At 47.3% G+C, this 14,798-nt stretch overlaps 1 long non-coding RNA gene across 1 annotated transcript in view; it reads right to left on the bottom strand.

The window, feature by feature from the left end:
- The window catches only part of LOC130680710 (uncharacterized), a 141,213-nt gene extending 126,778 nt beyond the window's left edge, over positions 1 to 14,435 (bottom strand). The window contains exon 1 of the long non-coding RNA XR_008993776.1: positions 14,223 to 14,435. This is a non-coding gene — a long non-coding RNA (uncharacterized LOC130680710). The remainder of the gene's footprint in view (positions 1 to 14,222) is intronic.
- Between the last annotated feature and the right edge of the window lie 363 nt (positions 14,436 to 14,798).

Raw genomic sequence — 14,798 nt, 5'->3', positions numbered from 1 at the left:
TGCTCCTGTTGTAGCCCCTACCTTATATCCTCAAACCTAGCTACCATGCTAAAGCCCTCAAAAAGAGTCAGGCCAAATCCAGTGCCTGATTCTGAATACATTTCTGTGATTTTCCCAGATGGATAGCCCTCCCATTGCTGCTAAAAAAAAATTAGTTTCCTTGAGCATATCTTGGCTATATGTCTGATGCTTTACTGTTTAAGGACCGTGTGATTTAAGAAAAGCTATCGAATGTCTCTGAACCTCTGTTTCCTTGGGACTGATATGAGGATGAAATTTACTTTTATTATTATTATTAGTTATGTTTCACAATTTTGTACGTGGCTGGGTGGTTCTTTTGTTTCACATGGTGCCAACTGAGGCCCAGGGATAGCTGGAAAGTCCAAAGTGGCCTCACTCATATGACCAGCAGTTGGCACTGACCATCAGCTGGGAGCTCAGCTGGAGCTGCCGGCCAGGAATCTTGGTCCTCCTCCATGCATCTGTCCACATGGCTGCTTGTGCTTCCTCGTAGCATGGCGGTGAGGGGCATCCCAAGAGGTGAAAACAGAAGCCAGAGGCACGGAAATTACCCAGAATCATCTCCATCAAATCCTATTTATCCTACCAGATGTGAGGGTCAGACCCAAGGATTCAGGCGGAGGGCAAACAGGCTCTACCTCTAGAAGGACTCCTCACAGAAAAGGTTGGGAGATACGGGACAGTTTTACAGCCACTTTGGAAATACAATGTCCTACAAATGAACTTCCACAATGCTTAATACACTGAAGAGCTTCTACAAAGTTAGTTTCATTCGTTCATTCATTCTACATTTAGTAAGCACTCATGTGCCAGATCTTAAACTAGGCACTGGGAAGATGGGGTTGGTTCCAACCATCAGGAAATTCACAGCCCTGGATGGGAAACAGGCAAGCAAAGCAGTAATTACAGCACAACGTGGTAATGGCTTTGCTAAAAGAATGCCTGAGATTGGCAAGTGAGCCCACGCTGAGCCAATGGGAATCAGCCTGGGAAATTGGCCGGCTCTGCCAGGAAATAAAAGTTCTTTTTCACAGGGGTGTTGGGCTGGCATCAGGATGCCTAGAGCTGCTGGAAGCAGGCTTGCCATCACATGGGAGCTGCCAGCACCCATTTTGCCATGTATGGGGAGGGCTTGTCAGATACTCCAACCGAATTTCCTTTTTTGCTAAAGTAATTTAGGTTCAGGTTTCCCCCACTTCTTATCAAAGAGAATCCTTACAAACACTGTTCTTGAGGTGCTCATAATCTAATGCAAGGGACCCACATGCAGCAATAATTATGTTTCAGTGTGGTGAGGGATAAAACAGATGTGCCCAGGGTATCATGGAGTGAGAGATTGGTTACTTTTCTTGGAGGCAGGAAAGAGGCAGGTAAAGAAGTTCTGAAATATTTCCTGGAGGAGGCCACCCACCCACCTACCTACCACAGTGCTGGTCAGATTAACAGATGCTGTGCATGTGTCAGTGGAAGAAATTACCGAGTCTTAAAACAAAACTAATGAAGACCTGGCTATCCCTGATTTAATCTGCTCTCATCCTAACTTTCTAAATTCAGGGGTTTTTAGAATTGGCTGCCCTAGCATCCATGTGACAGAAACAGAATCTCCTTAGTGAAAGCAGAGTCTTTTAATAGACCTCTGGAGGTTAATGGGCCTGACAGATCTTTGACATTTATTGGATTTTACGAGCTAGTGGAACCGACTCAGAAAGCCGATCAGATGTTCCAAATCGATGGCCCCTTTGGGGTACTGTCTTTGCACAGAGCCATAATGAGGTGACCTTGAATGCCTGAGTCTGGAAAGAATAGAGAGAGGATGTCAGAATCGTAGAACTGCTAAACTGATCAAGGCCTACAAAGTGCCCTCAGGGTCCCTCTGGCTGGGGACGCTTTGCCCATAGATTCTGTAATTGCACATTCCTTCCACCCGACTCTTCCTGAACAGTTACAAGCACCAGTCTCCTTTTTAAAAATCCTTTCCCTCCTTCCACAAACATGTATAGAGAAAGCTTTGTTATAATGTCATTTAATAATGAACATTGCCTCGGCCACTGCTCTGTTCCAGGCGCAGTCAGGCAGAGGAGACCCAGAGAAGATTGTGACATGTTCCTTCTCCACTAGCAGCTTAGAGTCCTACAGGGAAGACTTCCAGAGACGCAAACCCTGTTTGTACCCTGTGATGGGGCTGGCAGAGGGGACCACGGAAGAGCAACAGCAGTAGGGAGGAAGGCAAGCTGACCAGGGGGTTAGGGAAGCCTCCCAAGTAGAGGTCATTTGGGCTGGGTTCTGAAAGCTAAGTAGGAGCTCACCAGGCAGGGAAAAAGAAAAAGGACATCCAGGTGGGGAAAGGAGGCATAAAACAAATGCAGAAGTGCAGAGGCTCAAACATGCTATCACTGGGGCTGCAGGGTGTAGCAAGGATGTGCCATTTTTCTCAGCTTGGCCAAAAGAAAAACTTAAGGGCTGGAAAGAAAAGAAAAAAGATACTCTCCTACACTGACAGAAGAGTTGAGAATACTATGGAACTTTTTGGGAAGTAATTTGCCAGTATCTGTTCAAGTTGAAAATACACACAACATTTGACCCAGAAATTCTACCCTTTGGGGCTTAGGCCTGTATCTACTTTTTTAAATTAATTTAAAAAATAAAACACTAGTATCAAAGGTTACTTACACTAAAAGTTACTGTAACAGTGTTCATTGTAGGGAGATAAAAGAAAACTACCTGAATATTCAGTGATAAGAAACGGGCTATATAAAATGTCATACCCATGTCCTGGAATTCAGTGGGCACTATTAAAAAGGCTAAGAGATTTCTCTCTACCCACTGGCCTAGAAGAATGATCCTGGGATACTGTAGAAGCTCTCTTCAACATCATTACGGGAGGAGTTAGTCAATTAAAAGTCATATTTTTTTTAATTTTTTTAAGCTTAAAAGCTATGCATGTACAGTCACTTGCCTATCTTCGGGTGAAAAACCTAGGGCTTTCACAGGACGTTGTCTGCTAAGTAGAATTCCATGTTACTTTTCTTGCACAAACCATTTCCGTAATACATCATCTACAATTTGCACTCTGCTTTTTTAAAATAGAAGCATTTAAAGACAGTTGTAAAGCAAGCTGAGTAGAACACTTGTAGATTTTTATGATTTCCCCCGTGTTAAATTGCAAAAGGTTATCGCAAATTCCTCCCATCCCACTATGTACGTTCCTTTGTGATGTGACTTTGCTGCTCTTCCCATCAAGAGGTGACACCTATTCTCACCCCCTCAAAGCCCGGATGACCTTGTGACTTGCTTTGACCAAGAGGACGCAGCAGGAGTGATTTTATGAGACTTCCTAGGTTAGGCCTTAAAGACGGTGCAGCATTCATTTTCTGGACCCCCTGGAATGCCGCCCTGAGGCCACTGCGTGAGGGAGCTGATCTGGCCTACTGTTGGATAAAAGGCAATGAGGAGAACTGAGGTGCCCCCGCTGAGAGCCAGCACCAGCCGCCAGACAGACAGACCGGTGAGGCCACTGGGACCTTCCAGCCCAGTCAGCTCTCCAGCTACATGCAACCCTGTGACAGAGCCCCAGCCAACCAACAACCTGTAGAGCCACAAGAGAGAATGGATGCCTGAGTTGGCTTGGGCAGCTGTAACAAAATATCACAGACTCGAAGGCTCAAAAGACAGACAGACATTTATTCCTCACAGTTCTGGAGGCTGGGAGTCTGAGGTCAGGTTCCGGGGAAAGCCCCTCCCTATGCCTTTTGTGTTGTCCTCATATAACAGAGAGAGAGGGCTCCATTTTCTTCTTCGAAAGACAGTAATTCCATCCTAAGGGCCCTCCCCTCATGCCTTCATCTAAACCTTATCATCTCTCAAAGTCCCCACCTCCAAATACCATCATACTGGGGGGTAGGGTTTCAATAATGAATTTGAAGGGGACAAACATGCAATCCATAGCAATAGATTATTATTGTTTTAAGCCATGTGTTTTGGGGTGCTTGGTACAAAGTAAAAGACAATTGCTATATATCTGACCTTTACCATTGTGTTGACAGCAAATATTTTTAGAAAATTACATTTGGCAAATCTTTTCTAAGCATTTAACTCATTTTCATAGAAACAAGATGCTTTCTTTTATATTCTCATTGCACTGATTTGTAAGATACTTAGTTGCAAAATTATGGTGTAATATATAAATTTCAAGTACAATGGTATAAACAGGTTTAACAACCAACACAACCTCACTCTATAAGCCCAGAAGTCAGCAGACGGAGCAGAAGGGTGCAAATGTACTAGAAAGAAATCTGCTGGCCAAGAGCATGTTAACACACAAGGACTGAGCAGCTTATGTGCCCCAGGAATGGAGAGCATTTGTGAATCCAGCCACTCTCTGAATAAAGGATGGTAAAGAGGGTTTTTACCCTGTTGTTAAATAAGAAAAAGAACTACAGAGATATGTATATGGTGTGACCCAATTTTAGAAAAACAAAAACAATGTATTTGTACATTCTAGCATGAGCATGGAGAAAGGTCTAGAAGGATACACACCAGACTCTTATCATTGTTGCTTCAGGGAGATAAAAGTAGAAGCAAAGAAGTAAAGAAGAGAAATAGGGAGGAAAGGACTGTAGGAAATACATGTGGGTCATAAACATCTCTCTAATACTACCATAACATGTAAAACTTGCATATAAACATTGAAGATAAAATGGACAAATAAAGCAATAAGATTGTGAACATTTTCAGGTTGAATTTCTCTTATTTAATACAGTTTTTTATGATAAAAAGAAAATGAAAACAAAGCTATACTTGCAGATATGGGCCGCAGTACCTTCCGATTTTTGTGCTAACAACATATAATTACAATCCACATGCAATCGTTTCTCCTTGCTCTTTGTCTGCATATTTGTTTGCATTTTTTATAATACATACTACCTTCTAGCTGTATTTATTTGCATACATTTTTATATTCTGTGATTTGATCATAAGGCATTTGAGGGTAAAAGATTTGCCTTACATAACCGGGTATTTTCAAAAGTGCCTTGTTCATAATAGTGATTAATAAATATTTGTTAGATTAAAAAAAAATGGCAGTTGATTGAAGGAGAGATTCGGGAGGTAGGGAGATTTCATCTTTCGAGGAGCCCTGAGTGAGCGTGGTCAGGGTGTAGCCAATGACAGCAGCACAGACTCCTATAAACTTAATCAGTGAGGAAACACATCCTCTCGCATAACTGGATGTCCAGAGCAGGAGCAGCAGCAGGTCTGGGCATCACATCCAGACTGAAATGCCTCCCCCAAAGAAAATGAGAATGGTTTCTTAGTAATATGGAACATTGTCCCAGAAGCTCCATTAGCCTTCCCCTCATGTCTTATTGGCCAGGTTTGGGTCACATGAGTAAGCCTAGCCCAATCACTGGTAAGTGGAAGAGGGCCACCATGATTGGCCTAGAATATAGGCCATCCCTGGATCAATACCCCGTCCTGTAGGCACATGGTCACATGCAGTTCTGTCACAAGGAACTTACCAGGCCATTCTGACTGCACCTGAAGTCATCTATGCTCTTCAGCAAGAAGAGTCCACATCTTAGACGTTTGGATGCATGGTAAGGTCCAATTGGCTATAAAAGTTTCTGAGTACCCCCTGTTTGTGTTCTTATAGTTTACAAAACAAATAGTTTACAGAACAACCCTGGTCAAGGGATCATGCTTTGAGTAACACTGGCTTAGACTACTCAGAATCTCTTCCTAGACCTAGGTTGGGGTCAGCTCTCCCTGACTCCTGTGGAACTGGCTTGGAGACCTTAGCAAGGCAGAAAGGAAGCTGGGAAGGCACCTGACATTAGACTCCAACAGTTGCTGCTGGGTGTGACCAGCCGGGATCAGGTCACATTCTAGCCATACCTTTAGACACAACTCCACACACTGAAATGGTGCCCTCACTGTGTTCAGCTGCCTTGCCCTTATCTGGGGTAGAATGTGGTAAGGCTCCCATTCCCAAGGGGTATCCAAGACTAGCAGCGAAGAGTCTGGCCACGGGTGGGTTGGGAGGGAGGAGAGGAGTGATTGGGGTTTCTGGCCTATGTCAGTCAGGATAGGCTAGATTGTGCTACAGTTACAAACAACTCCAGGTTCTCAGTGGATTAGGACAGCAATGGTTAATTTATCACACAGGCTGTATGTCTGCTAGGAGTTGGCTGTGACTCTGCCCCACTTCTGCCTTACTCAGGGATCCAGGGTGATGGAGCAGCCCTTATCTGCAACACTGCGAATTTGTGGCAAAGAGAAAATGAATATGGAGAACCTCAAGACGACTCTTAAAGCTTTCCTCCAGAAGTAACCTGCTTCATTCATCTCACAATTCATTAGCCATAACATATCACATGGTCAAGCCTGAACCTACCGAAGCAGAGAAGTATAAGGCTCCCAGGAGGGGCTGGGGATGCTTTTGAACAAATGCCATCTCTTGTGGCCCCACTTTACTGAGCCTGACAGCCATTTCCAGAATGGTTCTCTCCTCACATTGTCTAGATCAGACCGTCTTTCCTGGCTGTGGACTCCATTGATATTTTGATACAATTCCCCCCACAGAATAAATGCCCTGAGGTGGCTCTTCCCGCTAAATAAACACAGAGACGGGAAATGGGGGAGAGATGCTGTGTACCTACTCCCAGTTACACACTGGTATGTTCCTTCCACATTTTTACATTTTTACAACATTTTTACAACAACCCTCTGAAGGCAGGCATAGCTGTCCCTACTTTATTTACAGTGGGGGAGGGGGAGGCACAGACATGGTAACTTGCCCTAGCTCTCGAATAATACTAATGATTATTTGTGCTATTACTGGTATTCTTAAAATGGCTGCCTTTTACCAAGAGCTGCTCTGTGCCCTGTACTGTTATGTACTTTACTTGGATAATCTGACTTACGTCTAACAACAATCATACGGCATAAGTCTTACCATTTTATTTATTCTACAGGTGAAGAAACCGAGACTTAGACAGGTAAAGTTGCCCGAGTCGCAAAAGAGGGGCCACCGCAAACCCAGACCTGCCCAAGTGCACACTCAGCTCCAGCCCAGAGCACAGCACTCCTCAAGGATGAGGAGCCACGACAGGACAGCGCCGCCTTCCCCACGCTGAGTAGGAAGGAATGGGGAAAGGCACCCCCGAAAGAGAGAGAGGGGAGGAAAGGGATTCCTGAGGGGGCACAGGAGTGGAGAGGCAGGCCGAGAGCCCCTGGCACCCTGGCTCGTTCTGGAGCAGGCACTGGTAGTCCCTCAGACCCCTTTGTGTGTGTCTTCTCTAATGTGTTATTTTGTTTCCTCGTCTGGTGGCCATAGGATTTTCCAGCTGTGGTGAATAAGCATTGCTTTTCCTGCTCAGAATCCCTTCTTCTGGAAACAACACCCTGATTTCTTTTGAGGAGCAGGTTTTCCCATTGGGTGCATGTGGGTGGTACAGTCATCTGGGAGCAAGCATCTTTATCCTGTGCAGACATGTGGCTCATCTCAGCTACAGAAATGGCAGGCAAGCAGGCACCCACTGTCCTGGGGAGGTAGGACTTATTTGGGGGCCTCTGAATTCCCTGTCCAAAGCCCATGGTATAGAGATGTGAGGTGCAGATGGGCAAATTTGCCTCGAAGCCATTGATAACTGTTTGGGTTGCTCATTTTGGGGAGCATTCTCCACATCACGAGTCTGTCTGGTGGATAGAGACCACCTCCCACTACATAAGCTGAAATTCACTTTCCAGTTTCCCTTGTAGCTAAGGAGACAGCACACAAATGAGGCTTCTCCTATCAGGCATGTCCTCGCAGGACACTGATGTGGGCACTAGTGACACAGAGTCGCAGAGACTGCATGGACTCCATTATGGCGAGGAGGGCAGCCATGAGCTGCATCAGGTTTCCAGAGGTGGCTCAGCCCCTGGACCCAGGGTCCAGCCCTGCTTGTATTGGTGAGAATGGTGGCAGTGTCTGTGCCCAACAGAGGGACAGTTGTGTGGCTTTGTAAGTTGTTCCTAGCTGAGCAGCCTCTGAAAGATTCTGGAAGCAACCCAACAAATAACCTTTAAGAACTTCTTTTCTGCTTCAGCTGGCCAGGTTTCATTCCGGCCTCTGAGCAGAGACAGAAAACGTAGAGCTGGCCGTGAGCAAAAGGACATCAGAACCGATGAGATTCTCCAGAGCTCACTTCACCTGTCCTTAACTGCAGCCTGACTCCTGGACACTGATGAAGAACTAGAGTTTCTTTCAGGATTCCAAGGGAGGGAGGGATGGGGCAAGGAGAGACATCCTAACCTTCTACTAAACTGGGCAACTGGGGGCTTTGGTGTGCATGGTAAAAAGACAAGTGACTCTTCTGGGCACGAGGCTGGGGCAAAAGTTAGAACTATTCCCCTTCAATCCTTTAATAAATACATCTTCAGAGGTGAAATTCAGGCACTTGTGGGCAGCTGTGTGGCTAGTGGGCTGAAATGTGAAACTTTGGGACACTGAAACCTCCCCCTGGCACGGAGAAAAGGATAAATTGATCATCTACTCCATTCGCTGGTTCTGGAACCAAATGAACCAGATATATGGTTTAAACCAGACCACAGGCCCTTCGTGGAGGGGACAGCAGAGTGGTCTGGAGGTGAAAGGGTCCCTAGCTGCCCCTCGCTGTAGTCCCTCTGTGCCAGCACATACCACGAAGTCAGGCTTCCATAAAGCCTAGGGCTTTGAAAACGCAGGGTCTGGTGAATTCCAGACGTTCTGAGCAGCTGCATAGACAGCACACCCCATGTTTCAGCTAGGAAAGCCCTCTGAAGGCTCTCCTGGAATTTGACTTATTTGTCCGTAGGTTGTTTTGAGATTTTCAGTGGAGAATCAGGGTCTTAATTCAGAGAAGCCAAGCATATACATTTAAAATGCCAATAAGCAAAAGCTCATTACTGATACGCCAAGAGAAAGGCAGTCATCCCACGCAGGGCTCCTCAGCTCTAGATTTACAACTGCAGCCAACTTCTGAACTTCAAGTCCTCCTATGAGGCTGAGGTTGGGGGTGCCACTTAGAGAAATTTGATTGTTTTTTGGGTTGTGATTAAAATGTTCTCAAATTGATTGTTCTGGTGTTTGCAAAACTCTGTGAATAAACTAAAATCTACTAAGTTTACACTTTAAAAGGGCGGATTGTATAGTATGTAAATTTTCTCTCAATAAAGGTGTTACCATATTACATAAAAGGAATATGGAGAGAGGACCTGGGGTTTGAATGTCAGCCCTACTATGCACTAGCCGTGGGACTTGAAGCTGATAGTTGGCTGAACTTTGTTCCTCAGTCTCTAAAGTGATAAAATATTATCAAAACCAAATGTGTACATTTATGTCATAGAATCAGTGTGAAGGGGAAATGAGAGCCCATCTGACACTGCCTGACCCACAGGTCACACTCGGTCCATGTGTAGGCCTTATCTAGTCGATATTATGTACCAGACTTTGGGAACACAGACAAATGACACTTTGCTCCTGCCTGCAAGGAGGAAGTGGTTTAGGCTGGGAGGATAGTGTCATCAGTGCTGTGATTCAGGGACCAGACTGGGCACATGAGGTGGGCCAGAGAGCTCAGGGGGACAGAGTCAGTCCTGAGACACACCTTCCCTGGCTCCCCATCCCCACACCCCCAGCACTGTCTTTCTCATCACCTTCCTTTAGCCTCCCCATGGCACCCTCTGAATGTCTGTGTGCTCATTTCTTTGGGTGCTTCTTCACGCCTGTGTCTCACCACCTAGACCGGCAGCTCCATGAGAGCAGGGCCTCTGTCTGTCTTGGTCCCCAGGGCCCAGAAGAGTGTCATGTACTTAGCAGACACTCGGTGAATACTTGCTGAGTGAAAGAAAGCATCAGGATGAGGCTTAATGGATAAGTAGGAATTAGTCGAGTGAAGAAGCCAGAATGAGTATTCAAGTCTGAGAGCCCAGCAGCCAAAGCCTCGGAGACTGCAGGCCGCACAGTGTAAGGAGGGAGGGTAGGAGGGGAAGACGGAGACACAGGTGGGGTGGCCCCCGATGAGAGTTGGCCCTCCCTGGAGTGGGGGGCTCCAACCACCACCAATATCCCCCTCTCTGTTGGCTCCAGCCTGTGAAAACCCCCACAGATCCTGGTAGTCACGTTGAGTGCAGCCAGTGTGTTTCTATAGCAACCATCACCATGGCACCAGAGGCCTGGATCCAACTTCTGGCATTACTGAGGCCCTGAGCTCCTGTCGCCTCCCCCACCATCCTCCATCCCCAATATAGAAAGGAGACATGGCTAGGCATCCACACTGGGGCATGCAAGGAGGGCTGTGGGCAGGTACAGGGCATAGGGGACAGGATTGCATACCAGATATGGCACAACAGACCCACCTGCTAACAGCAGGTGCAGACTGGACATTTACTAGCAATTTTGACTTGCATTGCTTTGCTCAGGCAGGGGTCGGGGAGTTGGGTTTAAACATCCAGCACATGCTGGAACAGTCAGGCCTCTGGCAGGAGGGGGCATGGAACTCAGGGCAGAAGGCCCAGGAAACTGCAGCTCCAGTGGCTCACTGACCATGGCCTCTCCAAGCCTCACTCTCCCGTTCTGTGAAATGGGAAGGATAAACAATGATATTCCCAGCCCATTTCAGGTATCAGAGACCTGAGCACAGTGCCTTGCACCTGGTAGGCACTTGATAAATATTTAGTGAGTGAATGAACAAGTAATATAAAAAATTAATGTCATCTCTCAGTGAACAAAGCTACAAGTCCCAGTCAGCATCTCTCCTCACCCTCTTCCCTGCTCCACATTCTGTCCAAACCTAATTCAGTCACACGAGCCTCAGATCGTCTTCTCTTCTGTGCCATGCTCCAACCTCTCAGAGGAGTAATCACAGGTTCCTGACTCACAGGCCTGAATTCTAATTCTGCTGCTGTGACTTGCTAGCCTTGTGACGCCGGCATGTTGAGTCACTTCTCCACCGTCTGCTTCTGCTTCCACTGAGATCCCTTTAGTTATGAGGCTCAGGCACCCAACCAGGCTGGCTTAAGCCCAAATGAAGGGTGAGAATAGGGTTCCATATCAGCAAAAAAAAAATACAGGTTGCCCAGTAATTTGAATTTCAGATAAACAACAAATACTTTTTTTGCACAGGTAGGTCTTGAATATTGCATGGGCATACTTATACTAAAAAATATTCACTGTTCACCAGAAATTCAAATGTAACTAGGTACCCTGTACAACATCTAGCAACTCCAGGTGGGTAGATACTTACTACCTCATGAAACAAGCTGGATCCAGGAGTCCAAGTAACACCACGAGGATTCCCTCTCCTGTTGCCATCTCTGGGCTTTGCTCTCTATAGCCCTGGGGAGGCTCACTCCTCCTGGGAGCAAAAGCAGCCATCAGCTGCTCCCTGCCCCTTAGGTCTGCTTATGCAGAAGCTCCTCCCTCCCCTAGCCCTGCTCCTGGGGCCCAGGCTGAGCCCAGTACCTGCCGCAGTGATCACTCTTGTCTGCCACACTATAGCTAGCTAGCACTTTGCTGGCCTGGGCTTCTCTGTCCATCCCAGGGCCCAGCAGCTTCCTGTCTCAGCATGGTCTACCCTGCCGACCCTCCACCCCGCCCCCATCACTGCCGCCCACAGCTCCAGACCCTCTTGGGCCTCTCTGGACCCCAGCAGCTTGGCCCTCTGCCCTCTAGGTCTTCATGCATGCTCTTCCCTCCCAGGAGTGCCCACACCCATGCTTTCCTCTCCCTTTCACCCAGCGGCTCCTTCTCCCAGCTCAGTGGACACGGCAGCTCTGCAGAAATCACCTCTGACCTGGGCAGCCAGAGCCAATTTTCCACGTCTAAACCATTTTGGCTCTGGGCTTGTTCCCTAGGCTGTGGGGTGAGGGGACTGGACCAACCAGGGTCCACAAACTCCAGTGACACTAGGGTTTTGGCCAGGGCTTTAAATAAGCCGCATTTGAAGGGAGCAGACAGAACTCAGCTCTGGCCCCTCGTCAGGTAAGAAGGCAGGCCCCAGACTGCAGTGCTTCAGATTTTCCCAAAAGACATGAAATCTGGGTATGAATGGTAAACTTCATCAGTTTTGGGGGTTGTTCCCCCATTCGTAACCTCTGAACTAGACTGTCCAGCTCTGTGATCTAGGGTGGGGTTCTTAACAGTGTTTCAGGAAACATTTGCAGCAGACAGACACCTGAGGGGGGTATTTAAAATGCATTCTCTGGTCCCCTAGAATCTCTGGAGCCAGCAGCTAGGAATCTGCATTTTAGCAAGCACCCGCCAATGGCGCTTATGATCTCCAGAATTTCAGAACTACAAATCCTGGATTTCCATTTTAATGGGGTCGCTCACTGTGCCAACTCCATTGGTACAGCTTGGAGGCAGGAATTGTGACAGAAACCCAAGGCTTCCAGAGAGGTGGTCATTTGCCCAAGATCACAAAGCCACTAACGGAGAAGCCAGAGTCCAAATCTGCACAGCGCACAACATCAGAGCATCCTGGGGAGCTTCCCACCAGGCAAAACTGTCTCTCCCCAAGTGCAAACAGACTGAAGGTCATGGTCATGTTGAGAGCGGACTACTGGTTCAGAGCTCCTCCTTCCCGCTGATCAGCAGCTAATACAACCAGCACCGAGGGCTGAGTGCCTATGATGGGGTTAAGGAGGTGCCAGGGTCCCGAGGAGAGGAGAGGAAGAGTTAGTGGGCTTTAATAAGCATGGAGGGCTCCTGGGGACAGGACAAGAGCTACCAGAGACATCCCTCTGATGGCGTCCCATAGCCCACGCAAGCAGCAGCTGGGGGGCCCACTGCATTCAGCTGCAGTTTCCATCTCTGGCTACATTTACCTAAGCAGTGCACATGCTTACCATTGGGCCATGGCCTAGTGAGATGCAGATTCAGAGTGAACATTTATTGTGTACCTACAGTATGCTCTGTGCTGTGCTAAGCACAAATAACTAGAATTTGGTGTGCACCACGCAAACAGAACAAAGAAGTCTTAACCACCCCCAAAGTGCTATGGGCAAGAGCAGGGAGAGACGTGACTTTCACCGGGGAGGAATCAGGGAAAATTCTGAACGGAAGTGGCCCTGGAGCTAGGACAGAAAAAGTATGTTGCATCTGAAACACACCAAGATTCTCAGTGGTGTCAACTGTGTGCAAAAGAATGGTTCCAGTCCTGCCCATCTGCCTTCCTAACATTTCCTGTCTGTTCCCTGACACCCAGGGCTTCCCAAACTTGAGTGATTCACAGAAACCCCTAATATTCCTGCCATGTCCATGTAGAACCTGTGCTCTCATTTGTTTCACATTTTTAAGTGGACACCCTGATATTTTATTAAAAAAAAAAAAACTTATGCTACAAAGAATATTTTTCTCACAACAGTAATTGGAAAACAGATTTCACTTGCTATAAATAGATGGTCACCAGAAAAAGAAGAACACTGAGAGCAAAATAATGCTGTTGAAATCCAGCCATGTTCTGCTGCCCAGGGAGGTGCTGAGTCTGCAGCTGGCTGTCTTTGTCATTGAAAAGAGAGGGTAGCAAGTGTGAGGAGGGCATCAGGGACACCCAGCATAAGCCCGGACGTTCTCCTTGATGGCATCGGGATTGAGAGAAGACTGAGCCAAGAGAGACACTTTCTTTACGGCTTCATCTGAGACTTCTAAAAAAGCCCTTGATACTACTGGTGTCCCCACCACTTTGAGAAACTGTCCCAGCTGAAACCCAAGGCAGACCTCAACCACATGTGTGCCACTGTGGTTTCCTGCAGATTGTGGGTTAGCCACTGTGCCCTTTGGAGGCCTTGGGCTCCATGGCTGTATCTAGGGCTGCCATGGTGGTAAGCATTTTGCATAGCTGTAATAACCACAACCCCTTCAACAACAGCCGCCACACCACAGCTAATGTTTGCATAGTTCTTGTATGCTAGGCACTGTTCTAAGCATTTACACATATTAAATTAGTTAATCCTCCTGAAAATATGTGAGGATGGTGACCTTATTATTCTCATTTTACAGATGAGAAAACTGAGGCACAGAAAGATTAAATCCCCACCCAAGAGTGATTTTTATCCTTTTTATCTATTGGACTCCTTCACACAATCTCATTAACTTATTCATTCTTTCATCCAGTCATTCAACAGCTATGCACTGAAGTATCTTCCATGGTTCCTTTGATTTCATTTGAAGCAACACTCACTGCAGTTTAAAATGAAACTTGCTGTTCCCAGCTCTCTGCACGCTTTGACTTGCATTCCTCTGCTCTCTGCGTCCTCAAACGGGCTCCAATTGCCTCTAGGGGCTGTGCCATAGCACACAGCCCAGACGGCCTGTCAGGACCCGGGCACTTGTTCCTCGGGTTTCCAGGAGTCTTGGCTGCTGAGGGCTCTCACTTAGTCCTTCTCTGGGAATCGCACTAGACTGAAGAGAACCACGTGGCCTTAGGTTCTGGCCCCTCCCTCTCAGCAGCAGGCAACCAGGGACTGACCGTAGGTGGGGAACAAAACTAAGACCCCATGCTTCAATTCAAGACCACTCTGCAGGGCCACCCCAGCTCTGAGCTCCCCGGGGGATCAGCTGAGGTCTCTGGGCAGCTGCATCACAGCCCAGCTTCTCCTGCCAGTCCCGCTCCTGTCACTTCCTCACAGGTGTGGCTCCCGAGCCCACTCCCCAAAATGCCATCTGCCCCAGAGTCTGTTACCTGAGTAACTCCACCAAAGACAGCAGACAGAGGCCCTGGGCCCCAACCAGAGCTGCAACCCACTGTCTTCCCCGC

Source organism: Manis pentadactyla, chromosome 2, assembly GCF_030020395.1.
Source record: "Manis pentadactyla isolate mManPen7 chromosome 2, mManPen7.hap1, whole genome shotgun sequence".
In the NCBI taxonomy this organism is placed as follows: domain Eukaryota; kingdom Metazoa; phylum Chordata; class Mammalia; order Pholidota; family Manidae; genus Manis; species Manis pentadactyla.
The sequence above is the reverse complement of the archived record's forward strand: the minus strand, read 5'-3'. Positions and strand labels throughout refer to the sequence as shown.